The 26,294-nt window shown below is 49.8% G+C and overlaps 1 protein-coding gene and 1 long non-coding RNA gene across 5 annotated transcripts in view; one reads left to right on the top strand and one right to left on the bottom strand.

The window, feature by feature from the left end:
* The window catches only part of PRSS23 (serine protease 23), a 75,193-nt gene that overhangs the window by 13,440 nt on the left and 35,459 nt on the right, over positions 1 to 26,294 (bottom strand). The window contains exon 1 of one of the 4 annotated variants that reach the window (XM_063951379.1): positions 10,659 to 10,732. The exons of 1 other annotated variant lie outside the window; for it this stretch is intronic. The gene's annotated coding sequence lies outside the window, so the exon portion shown is untranslated. Of the gene's footprint in view, positions 1 to 4,879; positions 4,979 to 5,140; positions 5,213 to 10,658; positions 10,733 to 26,294 lie in introns of those variants that run through there. 2 more of the 4 variants (XM_063951378.1, XM_063951377.1) reach the window with 2 other exon arrangements.
* LOC134998670 (uncharacterized) overlaps positions 5,006 to 26,294 on the top strand; it is a 209,516-nt gene continuing 188,227 nt past the window's right edge. The window contains exons 1-2 of the long non-coding RNA XR_010200844.1: positions 5,006 to 5,215; positions 6,251 to 6,308. This is a non-coding gene — a long non-coding RNA (uncharacterized LOC134998670). The remainder of the gene's footprint in view (positions 5,216 to 6,250; positions 6,309 to 26,294) is intronic.

Below are 26,294 nucleotides of genomic sequence, written 5' to 3'. Positions count from 1 at the left end.
ATCCCCAGACGCCCTGACTCTGCAACACAGTACCTGGCCTGCCGGCCTGGAAGCCCCGATATGGCTAATGTAACGGATAGAGTGGGTGATATCCAGTGGCGTAACTAGAAATTTTTCTTCCCCGAGCCAAAACATTCTCTGGTACGTTATACATTATGCCACTCACTGCAATGCCCCCGGGACATTATACCACATACCACAATGCCCATGATATAGTATGCCACACACCGTAATGCCTGTGACACATTATGACACGCATCGCACTGCCCGTTACACATTGTTACACACTGCAATGCCCCTGATACATTATAGCACATACAATGCCTGTGACACATTATGACACACACTGCAATGTCCGTGATACATTATGCTACACACTGCAATGACCCTGAGACATTATACCACAATGCCCGTGATATAGTATACCACACACCGTAATGCCCGTGATACATTATGCCACACACTGCAATGACCCTGAGACATTATACCACATACCACAATGCCGTGATATAGTATACCATACACCGTAATGCCTGTGACACATACCGCAATGCCCGTTATACCCTATGCCACACTGCAATGCCCCTGAGACATTATACCACATACCACAATGCCCGTGATATAGTATACCACACACCGTAATGCCTGTGACACATTATGACACACACCGCAATGTCCGTGATACATTATGCCACGCACCGCAATGCCCATTACACATTAAGTCCTACAGTGAGGCTTCTAATTACTTTTAAATTACCTGCTCGTTGGGTTTTCATGCTCAGGGTGTCACGCTCATTGCCAGGGGTTTCATGCTCATTGCTAGGGGTAATGATTGTTGCCAGGAATTTCATGAGCTGGGTGTTGTGCTTGTAACCAGGGGGTAATGCTTGTTGCTAGGGCTGTGCTCCCAGTGTCACATATGCCCCTAATGCCAGATAGTCCCCCACAGTGCCAGATACACATATGCCCCCAGTGCGCCATATGTCCCCCCCCCCAGTGCCAGCTACACACATACCCCCAGTGCCAGGTAAACATATACCCCCAGTGCCAGGTACACATATACCCCCAGTGCCAAATATGCCCCCCCAGTGCCAGCTACATATATACCCTCAGTGCCAAATATGCCCCCCCCCCAGTGCCAGGTACACATATACCCCCAGTGCCAAACATGCCCCCCCACCCCCAGTGCCAGGTACAGATATACCACCCAGTGCCAAATATGCCCCCCCCCCCAGTGCCAGGTACACATATAACCCCAGTGCCAATCATGCCCCCCCCCCAGTGCCAGGTACAGATATACCCCCCAGTGCCAAAAATGCCCCACCCCAGTGGCAAATATGTCCCCCCAGTGCCAGGTACACATATACCCCCCAGTGGCAAATATGCCCCCACAGTGCCAGGTACACCCCCCCTCCCCGGGCTCCCCCGCTGCTGTGCATTTTCAGAAGGAGCCGGAGGGCACAGTGCGCTTCTCCTGTGTTCCCTCCTGTGTCTCCAGCGGTGTGTCTGTCAAATGAAGTGCCAATCAGAGCTCATGAACCGGCACTTCATTTAACAGACACGCCGCTGCCGCCGGAGACCCAGGAGGGACACACAGGAGAGGCGTGCACTGTGCCCTCCGTGTCCTTCCCAAAAAGAACAATCAGTGGCAACGGCGGCGCCCCCGCAGCCCTGCGCCTCCAAGCGATCACAGTGGCTGCGGGGCCCTAGTTACGCCGCTGGTGATATCATGGAGGGTAATGTCTGGACGCTGAATCAATGTAAAAGGTGACAGTGCATTGGGTGTGCAGCGTCACTGACACTGCACAGCACTCTAACCTTTTTCATTGATTCAGCGAGTCAGTCAGTTCTGCCAGCCAGTCACTATTGTTAGCGCCGGTGTCCCAACGCGCCGCATTACAGGGAAGTATACGCACTAAATAAACTATACCTCCCAGCAGCCCTTAGCGCCAAAGCATACCGGCGCTAAGTGCATCTTCTTCCCTGTAATGCAGCGCTTTGGGACACCGGCGCTAACAATAGTGACTGGCTGCTTGGCTGCTGTGCAAGTCTCCGGGAGAGCCACTGCCAAAGGGAGGACAGCAGCTTAGCTGCTTCCAGGAGAAGCAGGAGAATCATTACCCGCCCCTCCCCTCCCCCACTCGCAGTACCTCCGGGACCCATCCGCAGCACCTCCACACCCCCCCTCCACCCCCTGCGGTGGCTCCGGACCCACCACCCGCAGCACCAGCCCCTCCCCCACCTGCCGCACCCACCCCCACCCGTGGTGGCTCCGGACCTCACCCGCGGCACCCACCCCTCCCTCACCCACCCACGACACCACCGCACAAGCCCCTCCCCCACCCACAGCACCCGTGCAACCACCCCTCCCCCACTTGCGGCACCTCCGGACCCCCTCCCCCATCCATGCCTACAAGGTGCTTCGTCAGGGCCAGTGTGCGCTGTTCAGGCCATAACAAGGGGCTACGACCCCTTAACCATCGCACGCCCTTTGTACGTGCAAGGGGGCATAGCCACTTACGACAGTGTGAAGAGCGCCCGTAGGGCGCGATGAATCACCGAGTATGTTAGTAATGATACTGTATAACAAAATCATAGCTTGAAACATGAGGAGATTGGGACAAGTTCGTTATGATCAGTGGTGCAAGTAGAAATATTTTCTTAGTGGTACTGAGTGCCAAAAAATGGGCGTGGTCATATGGTGTGAGGGTGTGTGGCCACATGCCACAGATCTGATCGCTGCTATGCGTTATCGCAAAGCGGGCGATCAGGTACTAACTGTGCATGCACCGCAATGCGCACGCACGTCAGACAGCAACAACGGGTATCGACGGTCAGCGACGGGATGCAGGGCCGTCTTAACGGCAGTGTAGGCCCCTGGGCACAGCAATGCATTGGGCCCCCTACCCATCCTCCAGTGGTAGGGGTGGGGTGTGCTATCAGCGGCAGCTTTGATGTCCCGCGGGCGGTAGGGAGTGTTCTATCTTCCTCTCAGCATGTAGGACCTGGAGCAGTAATTTCTGCTAATTGCTCCTTTACTGCACAGATGGGGTGGGAGGGAGAACACTAAACTGTAGAAGGGGGCACTGGGCTGAATTACGGCGCTCTGGTACATGACTTCCGGGGTGGTAGGGGGTGTTTAATACGCTGGGGAGGGGTGGCTAATGGAGTGGGCTTAATATTCATCATTTTCTGGTGGGAGGGCAGCTTACTTGACTGCAGATATCTCAAGTTCCTGAAAATATATTTCTTAGCTTTGAATGGGATGAAAAACTAGAGAGTCCCACCTTTCAGAAGGTTCTGGGGACTTGGGGATCAGAGGTCAGGAGCCAGAGCAATCCTCCAATGAATATATAAAACTGTATACCAGGCGTGTGGAGCTGGAGCAGGGACCAGCTGCTGGAAGGCTGATATCTCTGGTTCTGGGCACAGTAGAGACAAGCTGACAGTGTCCAGCAAAAGGGGAGAGTCTCAGCTTTTGGATTATATCCTCAGAAAAACTGTATGTTAGACAGAACCTGAGATATCTGGCTGGGAAGAGCAATTAACAGGCTCGGATGGGGACCACTGCTTTCACGTTGGATATCTCCGGTTCCCCAAGGCCGATTTTCAAAAATCTGGTACCCCTGGAAAGAGGGGACCCTCAGCTATCAGCCTAGGGCCCTTATACTCCTGGGGCCCTTGGGCAAGAGCCCATTGAGCCCATACGAAAAGACGGCCCTGACGGGATGGTGCAAAAATCCAATCGCGCGGGCGTTTGCAAGGTAATTGACAGGAAAAGGCCGTTTGTGGGTGGTAACTGAGCGTTTATTGGGAGTGTCCGGCAAAATGCAGGCGGGCCCAAGCGTTTTCAGGGAGGGTGTCTGACGTCAGCTCCGGCCCCGATCAGCCTGATGTGATAGCACTGTAGGACTAAGTCCTGGGCTGCGCACACAATGCACACACTGGATTTTAGCAGCCCAGCATACACATAGGATCACACACTTGCACGGCGAATATATACTCCCCCTGGGGGCAGAGAGTATCTGAATGCAGGACAGCAAAATTAGCAGCCCAGCAATCAGGTCTGAATCACCCCTAGACCTCTACCTGTTCAAAAATGTCCACTTTGTGGTGAAAATCTGCTATTTTCATGGCCTGCTAATCATGACTGTTCTGTTAAAATCGGTTCATTGTAAACTGGCCATTATTTGCACTGTTCTTAATAACAAAGAGACAACCTATATTATTATAATTATCATAGTCATCATATTTCCATACTCCATAAACTTGACCAAACAATATTTAGGTGTAAATGGTATGAAGCAGTGATAAGAGAGGAGAAGTGAGCCAGTGGAGAAGTTCCTCATGGCAACCAATCAGCATTGAAGTAACATTTATAATTTGCATACTATAAAATTATACAGGGCAGCTGATTGGTTGCCATGGGCAACTTCTCCACTGGCTCACTTCTCCACTCTTTTCACTGCTTAGTTAGTACATCTCCCCCTTAGATTTCATTACACTAACCAGTACAGGCACTTTTTATCCTCAGAAATGCTCTTCAGCATTATAATATTATATGTGAGACGTATCCAATTGTAGGTATAATGAGACACGTGTGGTCATGTTGGGTGATGAAGTCCTTCCTGTGGTAAAATGTGTTGAGAGAGTAACAGAGCTGAGGAAATACAGTATAATCATTTGCGAGAAAGATATCTGGAGTGTATAGCCCCAAAAAGACAGCAATGGAGAACTATAGATCAGGGACGTGCAGTCAGGGTAGGCAGGGGAGGCAGAGCCTCACCTGTCATACTTAACTGAAAAGAACAGATTTTCACACTTATCTATATTACATTAACAGTAGTATAACACAGTCTGTGTTATAAATTATACACACCTGCTTTTCTCCATTAGAGTATAACATGGAGAGGGGATGTGAGGCAGCGATAGATATGCCTCCCCTCTCGGTCAGAAACTCCCTGGAGCTGCTGGGGGCGGGGCCATGCCGCCGTTAATAATACTGCACTGAATACAGCAGAGTTTGAGGCATGCCTCAATGTGGGGGCTGTACCTACAGACTCACATGACCAGGAAGGTAGCAAATAAGGCAGCGGCGGCGGGTGACAGACAATTCCCCAGCCAGACCCGGAAGCTGTACCTGATTTAGCGCTGCAGCGTCTCCCGTCCCTGCCTCATACAGCCGAGCCTCTGCATGTCAAGTCCATCCGTTGAGGTAAACAGCACCATCGTTCAGACCCCCCCCCCCCCCCCCATCCCCGATACACACACACACTACTGCTGACAGTAGGAGAGCGGGGGGCGCGGGACGGGGAGAGGGAGCCGGCAGGTGACTGCCTTTGCATTTAGCCGGGAGGCCGGCTACAGCAGCGGTGGCCCTGTCAGCTCACCCCTCTCCGCTGGCTCCGTCCTCCCGTGCCCCACGGCTGGGAATCTCTGAAAGCTTCCACAATTGCTTTGAGCGTGAGGACCGGGCTGCAATTGCCTTCTGCTGACTAAAGGGTGAGACGTCACCTTCACTGCAGGAATCTTCTGGTCTGAAGACACGCGGAGTGGAGCTAATTGGTTAGCATGGCCACGCTGGACTGTTAAAGTATATTCTAATACACTGTTATAACTAGAAAGAGTTGCCTAACAATGATATTAACCAGCCCTGCCTGCCACATTGCTTTAATTGGAAAGTAACAGTTACTAAATGCTTATACTAACCAGTTCTGCTTGATACATTGGTTGCAATTGGAAATAGACATATACATACTAACCAGTTTTGCTTATCACTGGAAATTACCTATTGTGCATGAGACATTGCAAGCTGCATGATGTATTGAACCTATCATGATTAACAAGATGCACCTTTGATGAATTTCATATTTCCAAAAAAGACTGAGTTTGGAGTGGAGTCTTGTTTTAATTAATTTTTTATACACTGGCCGTGTGGATTGTTATAATTTTATATGTAATGTGTGTTTATTAAATGTTGTATGTTTATATCTTTAACTAATCTGGACAGCGCTTCATTGAGCCTTTGTAGTTATTGCTTTATTTTTTGAGGTTACAGGGACCTCATAGTGGAGCGGCAGTCCTAGCTTGGTTATAAATAAACATTGCAGGACCTGAATTGTAAGCGCCCAAGGATTTTCAGTTTTTTTGTTCTTTTTCATAATAAGCAGGTCTCTCTCTCGCTCTCTTTTCCCCCTCCTGTGGATGACTTCAGGAACGAAGTTTGTAAGTAAAATTTTAATTTTTACAGGTACCCCTATTGGATTCTACATGGACAAGTGGACGTGAACGCCGTCGGATGTAGATAAGTAAGTGTGTTTTAATAAATTTTTACTTTCACGGTGTGTGTGTTGTGTTTTTATTTGGTTTTTTTTTGTTGTTGTAGAACTACAGGTACCAGCGGGCCTATTATTTCCATGCATGCTGGTACTTGAGGTTCTCCAAGTACCAGCAAGCGGGGGAGGCTTGCTGGACCTTGTAGCTCCACAACAAAAAACAATAATCTTTTCTTTACACACTTATAGCTATCAGCCTTGCACCCACAGCCCAGGGGTGCTTAGGACAGCCTCGGGCTTCACCCCTGGCCCTTGGGTGCCTGGAGGGGGGTACCCCTTGATTTAAGGGTTCCCCTCTCCTCCAGGAAACCCCGGCCAGGGGTGACTAGGTGGGAAGGGGGGGGGGGGGGGGGTAATGCTGCGGCCGCAGGGACCTACATAAATGTGTCCCCCGGCTGTGGCATTATGTCCCTGGCTAGTGGAGCCCGGTGCTGGTTTTAAAAATACGGGGGACCCCTACATCTTTTGTCCCCTGTATTTTTGGAACCAGGACCATACTAAGAGCCTGGTGCTGGTTGTCTAAATACGGGGAACCCCTGTCCAATTTTTTGCCCAGTATTTAAACAACCAGGACCGGCTCAAAGAGCCCGAGGCTGGTTATACTTAGGAGGGGGGACCTCACGCATTTTTTTTTTATTAACCCATTCAGACCCTTCTCCATTAGGTTAATGGAAGTCCTGGACAACAAAATTGCATTCATGTCCTCCTCCCACTCCCAAACACTCATTTTTATTTTTGTCTCTATAAAAATTTACAATATATCACAGGTATGATGAGCAGGCAGGCAGCAGGCATTTGCAGCATCAGACTGAGATGCAAATTAGTGGCGGAGGGCTGGGTCAGTTGATGGTGGGCGAGTTTGTAAGCCATTGACGGTGGCAGCGGGCATCGGCTCAGAGGCAGTAGCGGGCATTGGCTCAGCTGCGGTAGGGGTCATCGGCAGGATTCACTGGCTGTAGTGCCTCACCAGCCACTGACCTAACCGCACGCCACTGCTATAGATCTGAACTCGAGGAAACTCAGACCACTCGTAGAGAGGCATTGAGATATGTGATATTACTGAACATCAGACATTGTAATGCTGGGATGGTTTAGCAAGAAATGCGCGTACAGCCTAGCAATAATCTCACTCAAACTAAACCATTTGTGTCTTAAGCCGAGTATCCACTATACGCTACTGTCATTCAGTTACTGTTATTCCGTTCTTACAGTTACTAAAGTTTCTTAAAATTAAAAGTGGCAGTGTTGCCCATAGCTGTTGGAAATGGTATGTGTGCAGGTGTTGATATTGCAGTTATATAGGTCCACACCAGCAAATGTCTCATACACAGCCCAGTTGTTTAACCAGTTTTGTTGGCTTATTGATTAATAGCAGATACAGCCGTACTCACTGTTACATGCTGGTTCTCTAATTGAAGCAGAGCCTCAGCATAGTAGGGTGTCATATAGCTCACCAGCTGGTGAGTGTATGCTACAAACAGATAGTGGTCCAGGGATATTTGAACAGCTTCATAGGCAGGTACTAACCAGGTCTCTCATAGGAGCTAAGCAGGAGACTTCCATCAACCATAGTCACACTGCACAGTACAGGGTGGCTCCTGCACACATTCTCAGAAGAGATCTCGGTGGCCATCTTGGGATAGGGCATGAAGCCTTCTTGGAGAACAGGAAGCCTGGACTAAGCACATTAGCGCAGTCCTCTTTCAACAATAGCAACCAATCAGATTCTGTTTATCATTTTCTAGGTTAGAGAAATGTAATGGTTTCTATGGCCACACCACGGTTTCACCACCACTTTTCATTTTTAACTATTCATTTCATTTTTAGAAGTTTTAAAAAAAAACTACCCATCGTCCAATATTAGATACAAACTTCACAGTGTAAAAATTAAAAGAATCAGGGTTTACACCTGAAAAAACTCACTTAAATGACATACAATTTACTGGTTAGGTAAAGCACAAACCACGGTCCCTTCTGTCAGTGTCCGATTACAGATGTGTTACTGCCAAGGAATTTAGTGTTGGAAAATACATTAAACATGACAATCGTTTCCCTCCCAGGTGGCTTTTTTAATTGACATGGCTTGAATGTCATGCGTAACTGGAAAAGGTTCATCCTGTAGCCCCCTCAGCCCTGTATGAATCACCCCTGAAATCGTTCCAAGGGAAAATCACCAGCATTTAAAAAAAAAACATGAATGGAAATTCCATTATTTCCAAAAAGAAGAGAGAAAAGGTTAGTGGAGCATATTTTCTGACCTGTGGGACCTCTCCTCTCATTGTCACGGTAAACAATGCTTTTTAACCCTTTGCCAGAGGACTACTTGGATGGCTTCTCACACCTCTTGTCCATGATTACATTGGAATTCTCACAGAGCAAAGCTGAAATGTGAAATATGTTTCCCCATAATATACCTTCTCATCTCACCTTCCACGTATTTCTCTACAGTTCCAGCAAGTTCCACAACCAATGTTCTAATAAGATTGTTACATTCATCACTAGTAAAATATGTACAATATAGGACTTCTCACCCTTTGATATATCAACCATTGAGTGCACCATTTGGGGGTTTTGTGAGGAAATGGTGCTGTATAGTGCAGGATGTATAGATGATAAAGATGTAGCCAGGGGCATGCATGCTGCATCGAGCCACGCCGCCCATTCATTCCTATGGCCAGGCCTGGACTGCCCATCTGGCACTCCTAGCAAATGCCAGACGAGCCGATGGGCTGGCGGGCCAGTCACACAGAGAGACGTGAAGGTCGTGCGCAGCGCAGCCTCCGGCTCTCAGGTCTGGCCGCTCCCCTGCCTTCCCTCCCATCTCCATAAAAATGGAAGCGTGCCGCAAGTCCATGCCCCCTGACTAGCAGCACGCCCCCGTGTGCGTGTTGCATGCCCCTGCCCCCCCATCTTTATGGAAATAGAGGTGTGCCACGAGTCCACACCCCCTTGACTCGCTGCACGCCCCCGTCTTTAGTGCCCGTGCGCCCCTGTTGACGGCACACACGCCCCTGGCATGTGCGACGCGTGCATGCACATACCAGGGCCGATTTTGGCCCCCAGTCAGTCTCTGCCTATGACCATACGTGTGCATACGCACACGGTATAGTCGCAGGCACTTTAGTGATGTGAAAAAGATGCCTGGCGGCGAAGCTTAGCGTGGCTACATCTGGATACACACACACACCAGTCAGTGGCAAACGCAGGATCTTTACAGGGGGGTTTCAACTTATTTATACAGTGCTCAAAGTGGGGCGGTATGTGGCGATATGACATACTGTACCGCCACTTCAGTATGGGGACTCACAAAAAGAAAACTGTTGGGTCCCTCAGGACATGCTCTGATCAGTCAGCAGCACTGCCCTGCACTATCAATCCATACCTCCCATCTGTCCCAATTTTCGTGCGACAGTGCCGTTTTTTGGGGACTTTCACACCCGCAGGCCGTAGTATCCCGCGGTGGGGGAAGGGGGGGGAGGCAGTTGGGAGGCTTCTGTCATTCGCTGCTTTGCTTAGCAGTGAATAAACGCTCACAGAGCGCTGTCCAAGCCCCTATAGTGACGGGAAATGGGGGCGTGGCTGGCTACTGCTGCACTGCCGCAAAGCCACGTCCTCTTTCACACAGACCACACACCCTTTTCGGATGCGCGTGTGTGTGAGTCCCGTTTTTGAATATTCAAATGTTGGGAGGTGTGGTCAATCATCCTTCGAAGACAGAGGAAGGGGAGGAGATGGGTTCGATGTTAGTGTATTAGAATGCTTAATATTTGTAGACACTCCCTTACTAACATGTGTAAGCCTGAATCTTCAGTGATGGTCCCTGGGACCAGGGGGATGCTGGGAAGTGGGTGGTCCAGTGTGCAGTGTGTCTGGAGTTGGTGATGGAATAAACAGCACAGCAGTGAACTCACATGTCTCTGTGTCCTGATGACTGGATTTACAAATGTATGAACAAAACAATGGGGATGTACTAATTCTCGGAGAGAGATAAAGTACCAGCCGATCAGCACGTAACTGCCATGTTACAGGCTGTGTTTGGAAAATGACAGTTAGGAGCTGGTCACTTTATCACTTTGCAAGTCTTAATACATCTGACCCACTGCTTTCCTTGCTCCCACCCTCCCCTCACCCTTGGTCTTTGCTCTGCACAGGATATCCAATTCTGCGCAGTAGTGCTACTGGGGGCTGCCACCATCAGGCAGGGGATGAAGCCGCTGATATGCTAGGGGAAAGCTGCAGTGCCCTGTCTGTGGGAGCAGGCGAATACACAGCGGGCACCAGTGCACTAGTGGCTGTTAGCAGCTGTAGAGTCATCAGTCCTACCGCAGGGCGCAGTGCAGGTGGCTGGCCCTCTCTTCTGTCCCAGTCTGCCCCGCCGCTCACCTCCTCCTCTGTATTACGAATGTGGGATCCAGATAAGGGGAGTGTTTGGGGCTGTCAGAGTCGGCCCATGTAAAGAAGAGACTATTGTCTGGTGAGGGAGAAAATAAAGATAGGAAATTAACAATACCAGACACAAAGTCAGATAGAATAAGCTGGATAGAAGGAGCATGTGTGTGCGGCTCTAGAGCAGGGGCAACGTGACAGAAGCAGGGAGTGAGAAATGTAGGGGGTAAGAGGGAAGCAGGCCCTGAGAGAGTAACAGGTAGTGAGAGGAAGAGGGTCAAAATAACAGGATTCTAGTGGAATGTCATATCGGCTCCGCCCCCTCCATATTGACCAGCAAATCACAGCATTGTGTCACAAAGGGAGAGGCTTACGAATACATTGCCCACGCTCACCATCTGTCAGAGGGGTTTCTGGGTACTCAGAAACCCCTGCGTACGCCACTGTACATTATATAAATAGGTGGATCCATTGGGGGGGCACTCGGGCCCGTGGCCCCCTTTCGTTTCTGACTTATTTTTTTCAAAAGGAGAACAGCAGCAGCACTACTACTATTTCCGTCAGTCAGATTTTATAAAAGAGCCGACAGGCACTAGGACCCGCCACTGCTCTAACTGCAAGTCCGTGTGGTAACCAATGGGGATGCTGGAGCTGCAGCTCCAGCCTCCCCCTGCTCACACTGCAACCTACCACCCCCACTGCCAGCCGGCCAGAGTCCAGCCCAGGCGCGGGGTTCAAATGCCAGCATCGAGTAAGACTGTTACTTATGACGGCGCAGAAGGCTTCATTAGCCCTCACTGCACAGCACAGTTTCCCAGCGCTTCCTCCTCCACTTCCTTTACCACCATGCTAGGTGCAGTCAAACTCAGCCTCAGCTTTGAGAAGGCGGCCCGTGTGATTGTGACCGGGCTGTCCTGTATATGTCTTATGCTGCTTGTTGGAGATCCAGCTGGCTGCTTCTGCTAATCAAAGATGGGCAGTTCGTGTCCTGCAGTCTGAGTCTCAGTGCAGTGCCCAAAACAAGGTAAGCTGCACCTGCCACCACCAACTAAAAACTATAATACTTATATTGTGCTGGGGTGCCTTCCAGGCTCCCATAACTAATGGAACAGGTGACCAACATTTCAAGGCCCAATCAGCCTTTTCATTAGGGTGAAACATTGGTAATAAACCAGGATGCGCTCCTACAGCCAATCATTACCTGATGGCGTATTCTGTGAGGCCACGCCCCCTGTGATGCCACACCCCTTATCTCGGAGCACGAGTGCCTTAGGTGCATGTAAATATGTAAATATAACTATTACCGTTCCCCTATCATGGTGCCCCCCCCTTTAATTTTCTTCTGGATCCGCCCCTGCTGCCATCGGACCACTTTCTATATCCTCAGTCATCTATTGAAAATTATTTTGAAACCGCTAGACAATGGAATCAGTTTACCGAGACGTCTCAGCTCTTGTGTGTGGATGAGCGTATATTAAAGCGGGGGTGAGGGGTGAGTATATAGTGTACCACAGGAATCCTGGAACTCCTCAGCTGTGCATGCTGCAGAAGAGGGGGTTACTGGAAAAATATGTTAGCTGGGAATGGATTGTCCTTTAGGAAGCAATAACATTAAGTAAAGTATTGTTAGGATTAGGACATAGGTGGGTGTAGCCTTTATTATTTATTAACATTTATATTAATTGCCAGCATGCTCCCACCCAGCACTTGAGAACACAATTGAGAACAGACAATAGTAATGAAACAAGGTTGGGCGATTCAGAGGTGGCCGCTAACTGAACGAAATGCAGATGTTTGCGCAGTTGAGCGATTATTTGCTATTTTGCATGCGCAAATTATTCTGAAATCCCCTATGATGTGCATTCGTTACCCTGTGTGTATGAAAGGAAGCTCCGGACAGCACTTTACATCCAAGAGCTGGTGGCCCCGCCCCCTGGGCATGACATGCTTAGGGGCGGGGCTGACACAGAACCCTGTTCCTGCCCTGCACCTGCTTAATCCGTAGTTTGTGCCCAAGTAGATCCCATGGGCAGCATATTCATGTATGTGTCTGCAAAACTGGGTGCATTTGCCCAAATGTTGGTGCATAGCGTTACAAATGAATGTTTGCAAAGTCAGAGATCATAATAATAATAATAATAATAATAACAACAATAATAATAATTATAATAATAAAAATAATAATCATTTTAAACATAGGGTCCTTATAACATTGGATAGACTTTATTTTATTCAACATAATCACTGTATAAAACATGCATCGGCAGCAGCGGTGCAAGTATGCGGGTACGCTCGGGTACGGAGTACCCTTAAGAATTTGGCAGCGGGTACGCAGTACCACCTGCCAAACACTTTGCCATTACCACAATTAAAATGTGCCACAAAGCAACAAGACCATGGTGCTTGTCAGCATGTCGGCTCCTCCCACTTTGTCAGGGTTACTGGGAGTGCGAGAGTGGCTGTATTTTCTAGTTATAATGGAGGCATTACTATATATTGTTATTAAATTGGGGGCATTACTATATATTTCTATTATACTGGAGGTATCACTATATATTTCTATTATACTGGAGGCATTACTATATATTTTTAGCCTTGCCTCCAGATAAAAAAAAAAAAAAATGGGGCTGTCATGTAGCCACTCCCACTGGTGGCATGTGGCCACGCCCCCCACAACACATGACCACACCCATTTTTCGGAACTCAGTACCACTAAGAAAATATTTCTATTTGCACCACTGATCGGCAGTATGGACGGTGTAATGGTTAGCATTACTGCCTCACAGCACTGAGGTCAAGGGTTAGATTCCCACCATGGCCCTAACTGTGTGGAGTTTGTATATTCTCCCCGTTCTTGCATGGGTTTTTCTCCGGGTACTCCGGTTTCCTTCCACAATCCAAAAATATACTGGTAGGTATTATAATTGGCTTCCAAGAAAATTAACCCTAGCGTGAATGTGACTGCATGTATATGAGATAGGGAATATAGACTGTAAGCTCCACTGGGGCAGGAACTGATGTGAATGGCCAACTGTAAAGCGCTGCGGAATATGTGTGCGCTATATAAATAACTGGTATAATAAATAAATAATAAATGCATTTGTTTTTAAATGAGTACTGTGGCCGGAGAGGCTCCAGCCATGCGGGAAATGGCCGCCGCGGCACTGAAGGGGTCAACTCCTAGTGCCCGGCGCCATTTTAACAGACAATGGGCGCTTGGCGCCAGATTTGAAAAGTAATGGGCGCTAGGCGCCGTGTTTTATTAAATATGTAAAAAGAACTGTATTTCACTGTGCCGTGGTCCCGGACCTCTCCGGAGACCACGGCAGTGAGCGCAGCCCCCGGCGCGCTCAGCAGAGTGTGCGCGCCGGGGGAGAGGGCAGCCGCTGACCGCCGGAGTCCGGGAGCTCCGCTCCCGGCAGCAGTCGGTGCAGCACGGGCGCACTGGAGTGTGCGCGCCGGGGAGAAGGGAGAGCCGCCGCTGGGGGCCGGGAGCTCTGCTCCCGGCGCCTCAGCCCAGCACGGGTGGCCAGCCGCAGCAGCCGGGATGAATGTCCCGGGCTGCTGGCCGGCAAGGGGGGGTGCGCCGCAGCCCGGCTCCCCGCCGGACGCTGCGGCGAGACACCACTGATCCAGCGCCGCATACATGGGACCGGGCTAGCCGGCCCCCTGCGCGGCGAGGCCACCACAGGCGCCGCTCATGGGGGACCGGGCTAGCCGGCTCCCTAGCGGCGGGGGTGAGCAGGATGATGAGCGCTGGGGTCCGGGAGCTACGCTCCCGGCACCTCAGCGCTGCAACAGAGCCAGAGTCACGGCGGCCGGGACCAGTGTCCCGGGCCGCCGGGCTTCGGTACAGGGGGGTGCGCCGCTGCGTGCGGCGAGGCCACAAAGTTAGTGCCACACTGGGGGGACAGGGAGAGCCAGCTCCCTGGACCCCAGTGGCAGGCAGGCAGGCAGGCTGGAGGGTGGGGGAAGCCAGCCCCATACCTCCAGCACTGAGAGAGCCCTAGCAGCCAGGCTGCAGGGCTAGGGGAGCCAGCACTGGGCACAGGGTTTAACAAACCAGACATTGTGTAAAAAATGTATAACATGTACAGTGTGATCTAAATGTAATGTATTTAAAGATAAATTGCACTTACTTGGTTGTGTGTCCCAGGAGGGGGGAATCCATGGCTGTGCAGGCTGATGGATTCTCCCAGACCTTTTCCCAAAAAAACGGAATGCTTTCCCATCCAGCCTCACACTTCCAAGGGGCACAGGGAGAGAGAGAAGCAGCTCAGCTATGAAACAAGCTGAGTGGTTTCTTGGAGCTCCATGGAGATCACCCGTAGTGGCCTAGAAACCTGGACCGGGGAGCCAGGCTGCCCAGCTGTGGAGCCCAAATCCAGGCTGCAGGCAGTGAGCTGGGTCCCGGGCAGGTTTCTGGAAGTCAGATTTAGGAGGGAAAACTACCCCCCAGCCAGACTGAATGGCACCGGGGCGTATCCTGATCCTCCAAGATGGGAGAGTCAAAGGAGACCGACCACTCCCCACTGTCCATAGGGAACAATGTTAGCTGTGCATGTGACCAAGGCATGCACAGCTCATGGGTAAACATTGATTGGTTGTGCACCACAGGGCGGGCTTACCCCCTGTGGTAAGGGGTCTTGGAGAGGGATAAAAGGAGGGCAGTTGGCCCATAGGAGTGTGTGTTGTAACATCTTATTCTGCTGAAAACATCTGATTGTATGCTGTTGCCCCTAGCAATAGGGAGGAGCCTTTTAAAAGGTTATTTATCATTGAGCAAATAAACATCATTGCCTCAAGAAGACTGCTTCATCTTGTGACCAACAGGGTTAGGCCAAACCTAGCCCCGTCCTCCGGCTGTCCAGGGAAGCACCTAACGTCTCCAAGCTCCGCCTTCCGCCAGCTACCGGTAGAGGCCTAGCAAGTGGCTAGTGGGGATTCGTCAGCACCACACAGCTGTGGTAAAGCAGTGCGTCGGCACATACAGAGCAGAACCGTGGTTCCAAACGCCACGGCAGGTTAGGAGTTTGGTGGTGGCAGCAAAACCCGCCCACAACGCAGTGGGTGGAGTCAGTAACAGGCGGTTACTGACGGTAAGCGGGAATCCCCTATGTGGTCAGGCCTCGTGTGACTTGACCTTCCATTCTGTGCGCAGCCAACGGGACGCGAAAGCGTCGAGTGCTTTCGTACGGGACCGTCCTGTCACAAGTACTTTTTCAATGCTCTTTAAACCAGGCTGTGTACAGTATATAGCTTTTCCCTGTAATCTTACCATTGGCAATAGACCAGGATGCGCTCCTACAGCCAATCATTACCTGATGGCGTATTCTGTGAGGCCACGCCCCCTGTGATACCACTCCTCTTAACAGGGAGCACGCGTGCCTTAGGTGCATGTAAATATAACTATTACCGTTCCCCTATCATGGTGCCCCCCTTCATTTTGTACTGGATCCGCCCCTGCTGCCATCGGACCACTTTCTATATGCTCAATCATCTATTGAAAATGATTTTGAAACCGCACAAATATACACAAATAGAAAATTCAGCACTAACCATAGCAAGCTCACTTATCCTCACAACATCAATAAATAAATGATGGTGGTTTAGTTAGTGAATTGGCCAATGCACGGAAGCCTGCATACCGCTCGCCAAGGTACCCCACCTTCATGCAGGTCCTACACTATCACAGAGTCTTAAAAATTAAAACCTGGCAACTGTATCACACATAATATAACTGCAAATATGCCCACTAGGTTTAATGTGCACCTGCCACATACCTTATGGCTTTTAAAGGTACACTAGTCACCTGACACTGGCTGATAAATTACTAAGGAGCAGCTGACACAACTAAACCCCCATCATTTATTTATTGATGTTGTGAGGATAAGTGAGCTTGCTATGGTGAGTGCTGAATTTTCTGTCTGTATATATTTAAGAAGTAGGTGGCCATGGGCTACATGCACCCCACCCTATGAGTGGTGAGTGCAGACACTGCGCCCCGCTTCTGGGGTGGCGAGTGCTGTGGTTTTATATTTGTTTGTATATATGTATATATATATATTAGTGATGAGCGGGTTCGGTTCCTCAGAATACGAACCCCCCCGAACTTCACCCATTTTACACGGTTCCGAGGCAGACTCGGATCCTCCCGCCTTGCTCGGTTAACCCGAGCGCGCCCGAACGTCACCATCCCGCTGTCGGATTCTCGCGAGATTCGTATTCTATATAAGGAGCCGCGCGTCGCCGCCATTTTCACTCGTGCATTGGAGATGATAGGGAGAGGACGTGCAGCGTTCTCTCAGTTGTGTTCAGTGTGCTGCAAATATCTGTGCTCAGTGTGCTGCAAATATCTGTGCTCAGTGTGCTTGCAAATATCTGTGCTCAGTGTGCTGAAAATATCTACGTTCTCTGCCTGAAAAACGCTCCATATCTGTGCTCAGTGTGCTGCAAATATCTGTGCTCGGTGTGCTTTATTGTGGGGACTGGGGACCACCAGTATTATATAGTAGGAGGACAGTGCAGAGTTTTGCTGACCAGTGACCACCAGTATTATACGTTCTCTGCCTGAAAAACGCTCCATATCTGTTTTTGTAGTATATAGTAGGAGGACAGTGCAGAATTTTGCTGACCAGTGACCACCAGTATTATATCAGTACGGTACAGTAGTCCACTGCTCTACCTACCTCTGTGTCGTCAAGTATACTATCCATCCATACCTGTGGTGCATTTTAGTTGTTGTGCGCAGTATATATAGTAGGAGGACAGTGCATAATTTTGCTGACCACCAGTATATAATATATAGCAGTACGGTACAGTAGGCCACTGCTCTACCTACCTCTGTGTCGTCAAGTATACTATCCATCCATACTTGTGGTGCATTTTAGTTGTTGTGCGCAGTATATATAGTAGGAAGACAGTGCATAATATTGCTGACCACCAGTATATAATATATAGCAGTACGGTACAGTAGGCCACTGCTCTACCTACCTCTGTGTCGTCAAGTATACTATCCATCCATACCTGTGGTGCATTTTAGTTGTTGTGCGCAGTATATATAGTAGGAGGACAGTGCATAATTTTGCTGACCACCAGTATGTAATATATAGCAGTACGGTACAGTAGGCCACTGCTCTACCTCTGTGTTGTCAAGTATACTACAAAAGTTCAGTAAAATTACCCAAAATCAAAATTAAAAGCGTCTGATGAGAAGCGTAAACTTGACAATATGCCATTTACGACACGGAGTGTCAAGGAACGGCTGAGGCCCTGGCCTATGTTCATGGCTAGTGGTTCAGATTCACATGAGGATGGAAGCACTCATCCTCTCGCTAGAAAACTGCAGTTCCACTCCTAGATGTTGGCCACTTGGGTCGCTTAGCTTAGCCATCCAGCGACCTTGGTGCACCTCTTTTTTTCTTTGCACCATGTGCTGTTTGGGGACTATTTTTTAAATCTGCCATCCTGTCTGACACTGCAGTGCCACTCCTAGATGGGCCAGGTGTTTGTGTCGGCCACTTGGGTCGCTTAGCTTAGTCACACAGCTACCTCATTGCACCTCTTTTTTTCTTTGCATCATGTGCTGTTTTGGGACTATTTTTTAAATCTGCCATCCTGTCTGACACTGCAGTGCCACTCCTAGATGGGCCAGGTGTTTGTGTCGGCCACTTGGGTCACACAGCTACCTCGGTGCAAATTTTAGGACTAAAAATAATATTGTGAGGTGTGGTGTGTTCAGAATAGACTGGAAATGAGTGGAAATGATGGTTATTGAGGTTAATAATACTATGGGATCAAAATGACCCCCAAATTCTATGATTTAAGCTGTTTTTGAGGTTTATTTTGTAAAAAAACACCTGAATCCAAAACACACCCGAATCCGACCGAGGCTTCCGAAAATCAGGTGACCCTCCCGGCACCCCGGAAGAGTAGGGAAGTCTCCCGATTTCAGGGGTCCCCCCCTGCCCGGCCGCCCACTTAGCGAGTAAAGTGGGCGGTCCGGGCAGGCGATGACACGATTCTTGTTGAATCGAGTCATCATAGCGATGCCCCCTACTGTATAATGCAAGTAATAGCGTCATTACACCGCGGGGGCGTGCCTTACATGACGCGACCCCGCAGCCACGCCCCCATTCCGCCTCTGGTCTGCCCCCCCTGCATGGCACGTCGAAGCCCGCCCCCCTGCCTGCTCTTCTCTCTTCCGGAGAGAGCAGCCAAAAAGTCAGCAAGTATGGTATATATATATAGTAGCATGTAGCATAATAAACCAGGGAAGTGTGTATATATGTTAGCAGCCTGTAAAAATGATGGAACAACATAACAGTAATGTCAGCACCGGCGGCTGTGCACGCCCGAACACAGCAACACTTGAATTGCTCCATCAGATGCCATCTAGTGGCCACCATCGCGCAAAACACTTGAATTCCCCCCCGAGAGGTGAGGATAACTATATATCTTCCAGTTCAGCTAGTTGGCAGGGTACATACCTCCCAACTGTCACGATTTTGTCAGGACAGTCACAGTGTCCTGCGGTGGGGCAGTTGGGAGACCCTCTCTCACTCGCGGTGAATAGACGCTGTGTGCATGCGTTTGTTCACTGGGAGAGAGGGACAGGGGCTATGCCAGCTGCTCACAGAGCGCTTGGCACGCCCCCCACAGCCACGAAAACGGGGGAGTGACTAGCGATAGTGGCACTTCTGCAATGCCATGTTCCCTATATACGGCTGTGTCCCTCCTCCCAACTTTAGAAAGTTGGGAGGCATGAGGGTAAGCTTGAACATAATGATGTTACAGCAGTATAGTGTGGACCTCCTTATGTTGTTGGTTTATGATCCTATCTGTCTCTACGAGAGACATCTATCTAACCTTTGAGAGAAATAAAGAGAAACTGCCTATCGCAGACAACCAGCTTCTAGCTGTCATTAATCTAGCACAGTCTATGAAGAGACATTCCAAATCTGGTTGCTATGGACAATTTCTTCACGTTATTTCTCTCCAAGGTTTGGTACATCTCCCTCTTAATGCGTCATGCACAGACCGCAACATTGTGGTCAAATTTCTACTTCAGTCATTAAATCTAAAGACAGATTGGGGGAAATGTATCAAAGGTTAGTGAGAGATAAAGTGGAGAGAGATAAAGTTGCAAAACCAATCAACTTCTGCCATGTCACCGGCCCTGATTGAAGAACAACAGTTACAGTTAGGAGCTGATTGGTTTGTACTTTATCTCAATTTGCTTTATTTCTCTCCATACTTTGATAAATCTCCCCCACTATATTAAAAAGATTTTCACACCACCCTCTAATTTTATATTCAGTAGCCAAGTTACGACAAAGCTAAAGAGATCTAGCACCGTCTTTGGATGCACCCTTTAATCAAGGACTCACCATCCTAGCTACACCCAGAAGCAATGTGTTCTGTGCTCAAAACATCCTGTAAAGATATGACTGAACTTAGCTGAAGCTGACTGTGAAGCAAGACGCTACAGTTTGGTTCTAGTATGAATGGTTGACCATGTTATGGTCGACAGTCATTAGGTCGACCACTATTGGTCGACACTGGCATGGTCGACATGGACAAATGGTCGACACATAAAAATGGTTGACACATGAAATGTCGACATGTGAAAAGGTTGACATGAGTTTTTTAACTTTATTTGGTGTCGTTTTCTGCGTAAAGTGACCGGAAACCCCAATTAGTGCACCCCCTCCCCTTGCGCTCGGCACAGGTTACCGTTCCCAATTGTAGTCCACGTGGTACGTAAAGTATGGAAAAGTTCCACAACGGAAAAAAAATTGTGAAAAACGCATGTCGACCTTTTCACGTGTCGACATTTCACGTGTTGACCACGTGTCCATGTCGACCATGTCATTGTCGACCAATAGTGGTCGACCTAACGACTGTCGACCATAACATGGTCGACCATCCAAATGGATACCCTACAGTTTATAGATTGTCTATCTGCTGTCAGCCACCATGGTTCTCCCGATGTGTATGTTCTCCAGAATGTTGGTGAAAAAGATGCACAATTATTATTACATGCAATTACTTGTACCCTAATAACTTCTTCTTTCCCTGAAACCAATAAGCCAATATCTCGCTGTCAGAAACCTGCCGATCTGCAAGAATTTCAGAAGACACCGACCATAACGAATCATCTGGCTCTTTCTTTCTCCCCTACACAATGACTTTGTGCTTTCTGCAGGGTAGTGTGTTTTACAAAGACAGTTCGCTGCTTGCCTGGCTCAACAGATGGCCTGCACAATCATTCTGCAATAGAACGGGGCTGAGACCAACAGGCAGCAAATCTGGTGTCCTTACAACCCCTTTTACCCCTTTACAAACCCTATTATCTATTGTAATTTTAGAAAAAAATGTATAACATGTATTATTATTTATTTACAACCCAATTTTTATACACTTCAGATCCACATCATATACCAGGTTTGTTTTTGGAATCCTCTGTAGTGTCCCCAGATGATTACCAGCTCATACTGTATGTCTCTAAACCTCGGCATTTATAGAGGAAATGATACTTGCAAAAAGCAACTTTGCAAAGGGAGGCCTGAGATACAGGGGGTGATGTATATTTTGTCGATAGTCATCATGTCAGCACGATAACACTGAAATAGTCGTAATGTCAACATGCTTAGCATGTTGACATTGACCACTTAAACATTCATCATGCCAACACTGGTAAAATGTTTAAAAAATGGCCCTGGGTGTCTACTGGTGACTTAGCTGGTGACAAGGGTTGTAGGATGACAAAGCGGTGTCTTCAAGCAGTGATGTCACGATGACTTCTGTCAGATCCTGCAGCACTTCCATCAGTAATCATTACTAATCTACCTCTAGCCCTCCCCCATAGTGCCTAAACCTACCCTCCCCTTCCACAGCCTAACCCTAACCTCTCCTCCCACAGCCTAACCCTAAACTCCCCTTCCACAGCCTAACCCTAACCTCTCCTCCCACAGCCTAACCCTAAACTCCCCTTCCACAGCCTAACCATAACCTCTCCTCCCAGAGCCTAAACCTAACCTCCCCTTCCACAGCCTAACCCTAACCTCCCCTCTCACAGCCTAACCCTAACCTCTCCTCCCACAGCCTAACCCTAACCTCCCCTCTCACAGCCTAACCCTAACCTCTCCTCCCACAGCCTAACCCTAAACTCCCCTTCCACAGCCTAACCCTAACCTCTCCTCCCACAGCCTAACCCTAAACTCCCCTTCCACAGCCTAACCCTAACCTCTCCTCCCACAGCCTAACCCTAAACTCCCCTTCCACAGCCTAACCATAACTTCTCCTCCCAGAGCCTAAACCTAAACTCCCCTTCCACAGCCTAACCATAACTTCTCCTCCCAGAGCCTAAACCTAACCTCCCCTTCCACAGCCTAACCCTAACCTCCCCTCCCACAGCCTAACCCTAACCTCCCCTTCCACAGCCTAACCCTAACCTCTCCTCCCACAGCCTAACCCTAAACTCCCCTTCCACAGCCTAACCATAACCTCTCCTCCCAGAGCCTAAACCTAACCTCCCCTCCCACAGCCTAACCCTAACCTCCCCTTCCACAGCCTAACCCTAACCTCTCCTTCCAGAGCCTAAACCTAACCTCCCCTTCCACAGCCTAACCCTAACCTCTCCTCCCAGAGCCTAAACATAACCTCCCCTTCCACAGCCTAACCCTAACCTCTCCTCCCACAGCCTAACTCTAAACTCCCCTTCCACAGCCTTCCCTAACCTCTCCTCCCAGAGCCTAAACATAACCTCCCCTTCCACAGCCTAACCCTAACCTCCCCTTCCACAGCCTAACCCTAACCTCTCCTCCCAGAGCTTAAACATACCCTCCCCTTCCACAGCCTGACCCTAAACTCCCCTTCCACAGCCTAAACTCCCCTTCCACAGCCTAACCCTAACCTCTCCTCCCACAGCCTAACTCTAAACTCCCCTTCCACAGCCTTCCCTAACCTCTCCTCCCAGAGCCTAAACATAACCTACCCTTCCACAGCCTAACCCTAACCTCTCCTTCCAGAGCCTAAACCTACTCTCCCCTTCCACAGCCTAACCATAACCTCTCCTCCCAGAGCCTAAACCTAACCTCCCCTTCCACAGCCTAACCCTAACCTCTCCTCCCACAGCCTAACTCTAAACTCCCCTTCCACAGCCTTCCCTAACCTCTCCTCCCAGAGCCTAAACATAACCTCCCCTTCCACAGCCTAACCCTAACCTCCCCTTCCACAGCCTAACCCTAACCTCTCCTCCCAGAGCTTAAACATACCCTCCCCTTCCACAGCCTGACCCTAAACTCCCCTTCCACAGCCTAAACTCCCCTTCCACAGCCTAACCCTAACCTCTCCTCCCACAGCCTAACCTCCCCTTCCACAGCCTCACCCTAACCTCTCCTCCCAGAGCCTGACCCTAAACTCCACTTCCACAGCCTAACCCTAACCTCCCCCTTCTACAGCCTAACCCTAACCTCCCCTTCCACAGCCTAACCCTAACCTCTCCTCCCAGAGCCTAACCTCCCCTTCCACAGCCTAACCCTAACCTCTCCTCCCAGAGCCTAACCTCCCCTTCCACAGCCTAACCCTAAACTCCCCTTCCACAGCCTAACCCTAACCTCCCCTCCCACAGCCAAACCTCCCCTCCCACAGCCAAACCTCCCATCCACAGCCTAACCCTAACCTCCCCTTCCACAGCCTAACCCTAACCTCTCCTCCCAGAGCCTAACCTCCCCTTCCACAGCCTAACCCTAAACTCCCCTTCCACAGCCTAACCCTAACCTCCCCTCCCACAGCCAAACCTGCCCTTCCACAGCCTAACCCTAACCGCCGCTCCCACAGCCAAACCTCCCCTCCCACAGCCAAACCTCCCATCCACAGCCTATCCCTAACCTCCCCTCCCACAGCTTAACCCTAACCTTCCCTCCCATAGCTTAACCTCCCCTCCCACAGCCTAACTCTAACCTCCCCTCCCACAGCTTAACCTCCCATCTCACAGCCTAACCCTAACCTCCCCTCCCACAGCTTAACCTCCCCTCCCACAGTCTAACCTCCCCTCCCACAGCCTAACCTCCCCTCCCACAGCCTAACTTCAACCTCCCCTCCCACAGCTTAACCTCCCCTCCCACAGCCTAACCTTAACCTCCCCTCCCACAGCCTAACCTCCCCTCCCACATCCCAACCTCCCCTTCCACAGCCTAACCTTCCCTCCCACAGCCTAACCCTAACCCTCCCACTCTGGTCCATGCAGAATGTCAACATTTCAGAATGGTTATGCCAACAAGTTGACATTTCAACAAATGTCAACATTGCAATGTCGACATAATAGCTATATGCCGTTACATGATATCGTGCAAAATTCATACAAAAGGAAACAAAACTTGCTGTGTAACAAAAACCAAGAAAAATATAGATGAGGGTTGGCAACTGTAAGAAGTGGAGCGCCGGGCGGTAAAACGTTTACAATTTAATATATGTTTGAACACTGTACGGTTACAGTTATGTCAGAAACAGGCAAAGTGGAAGACGCCAGCAGGTGGTATTTACTGTATGGTTATACATTACATTAGATTCAAAGTTTTCATGTAAGTGTGTCAAGGAAATTTCTTAGAGTTATACTAGTGTTATCGGCACCAAGTACAGAATAAAATGTATTTTCATAATAATATCATGAATACTCAGATATTAAGGCAACTTACTTACTTCTGCTCAGACAAATCATTAAAAATCTCCTATGTAATAGCCCAGATCTGTGACTCTGTGCCTGTGTGTATAACGATGGGTGTGGCTAGGAGCTCTCACTTTGTAAGTAGCAGGTCTATCACACCCAGTCCACAGCTGATTGGGCGAGAAACGCCCTCCCACACAGGTTACAGCCAATGGAAGGCTCTGCCCTTTGGCTGCTGTGTGTTCCCAGAACATGATTAACAATGGGGCTGATGGAAATGCAGCTCCAGGTCCACACCCCAAAATAGGCCCACTGCATCTGCAGCAACTCACCCTCCAACAATTTACACATACAAATCGCTACAAATTTGAAAAGGGGGCGTGGCCACGGGTAAAATGGATGTGGTCACGCCTCTTTTCCTATACTTTCAATGGAGGTTTGGAGAGCCAAAAATCGGTACAGACCATAAAAAAAGGTACTGTACCTGCCAAAAAGGTACAGCTGGAGGGTATGCCACTGCATCTGCAGCAAGTCTCTGCGCTGTAGATGGGAGAAAAAAATCCTGCTGCCAGTCCACCTGCCTCCTCTGGCATCAACAATCCCCACTCCCTAGACGCGAGGTGGAACAAAAGCTGCTGCGGCCACCGGCATGTGCATGAAAGCGGTGCAGCGGAAGGCTTTCATAGCCCTCCCTGCGCTGCATACTCTCTGAGCCCCGAAGCCTCCTCTGCGCGTGATGTCACAGAAGTGCCTCCCCGCCACAGCCGCTCCCAGATCCCCAGAGGCCCTGACTCCACAACACAGCACCTGGGCTGCCAGCCTGGAAGCCCTGAGATGGCTAATGTAACGGATAGAGTGGGTGATATCGTAGAGGGTAATGTCTGGATGCTGAATCAATGTAAAAGGTGACAGTGCTGTGCAGTGCAGTGTCACTGACATTTACATTGATTCAACGAGTCAGTTAGTTCTGTCAGCCAGTCACTATTGTTAGAGCCGGTGTCCCAATGCACTAAATAAACTACAGCTCCCAGCGGCCCTTAGCGTCGAAGCGGCGCGTTGGGACACTGGCGCTAACAATAGTGACTTGCTGCTTGGCTGCTGTGCGAGTCTCTGGGAGAGCCGCCAAAGGGAGAACAGCAGCTTAGCAGAGAATCAGGAGAAGTATTACCAGCCCCTCCCCCACTTGCCTCCGTGCCCCATCCGTGGCACCTCCACACACCCCCCTCTACCACCCACAGTGGCTCCGGACCCCCTCCCCCACCCACAGCACCCCCGCACACGCACACTACCCTCCCCCACCCGCGGCACCACCGCACCCACCCCTCCTCCACCCGCGGCACCCCCGCAACCACTCTTCCACCACCCGAGGTAGCTCCAGACCCCCACCAGCGGCACCCATGCACCCGCCCCCACCCGCGGCACCACCGCACCAGCCCCTCCCCCACCCGCAGCACCCCATCCCCCATCCGCGTCTTCCCCACACCCGCCACTCCCCCAACCACAGCACCTACTAGGTGATTCATCAGGCCCTGCGTGCGCTGTTCACGCCATTGCAAGGGGCTACGACTCCTTAACCGTTGCATGCCCTTTGTCCGTGCAATATTTAACCACTCACAATTATGACTGGAGGTAATACTCCATATAATAAAAATATTGCACGCCACAAGGGCGTGCAACGGTTAAGGTGGCATAGCTCCTTACGACGGTGTGAAGAGTGCCCATAGGGCGTGATGAATCACCTAGTGTTACATATTACACAACAAATATTATGCTTATTACAGATTATGTATTTGACTGTGTGTGGTCCCAAAACAACTGCAATACCCTATAACAATAGTGGTAAATAATGTTTGGAAGAGGATCACTCGCAGGATTTGAGTGACACTTACCTACCGCACCAACAG

The sequence above is a fragment of the Pseudophryne corroboree genome, chromosome 2, assembly GCF_028390025.1.
Source record: "Pseudophryne corroboree isolate aPseCor3 chromosome 2, aPseCor3.hap2, whole genome shotgun sequence".
Classification (NCBI taxonomy): domain Eukaryota; kingdom Metazoa; phylum Chordata; class Amphibia; order Anura; family Myobatrachidae; genus Pseudophryne; species Pseudophryne corroboree.
Note: the sequence above shows the minus strand (reverse complement) of the source record. Positions and strands in the feature narration are given on the sequence as shown.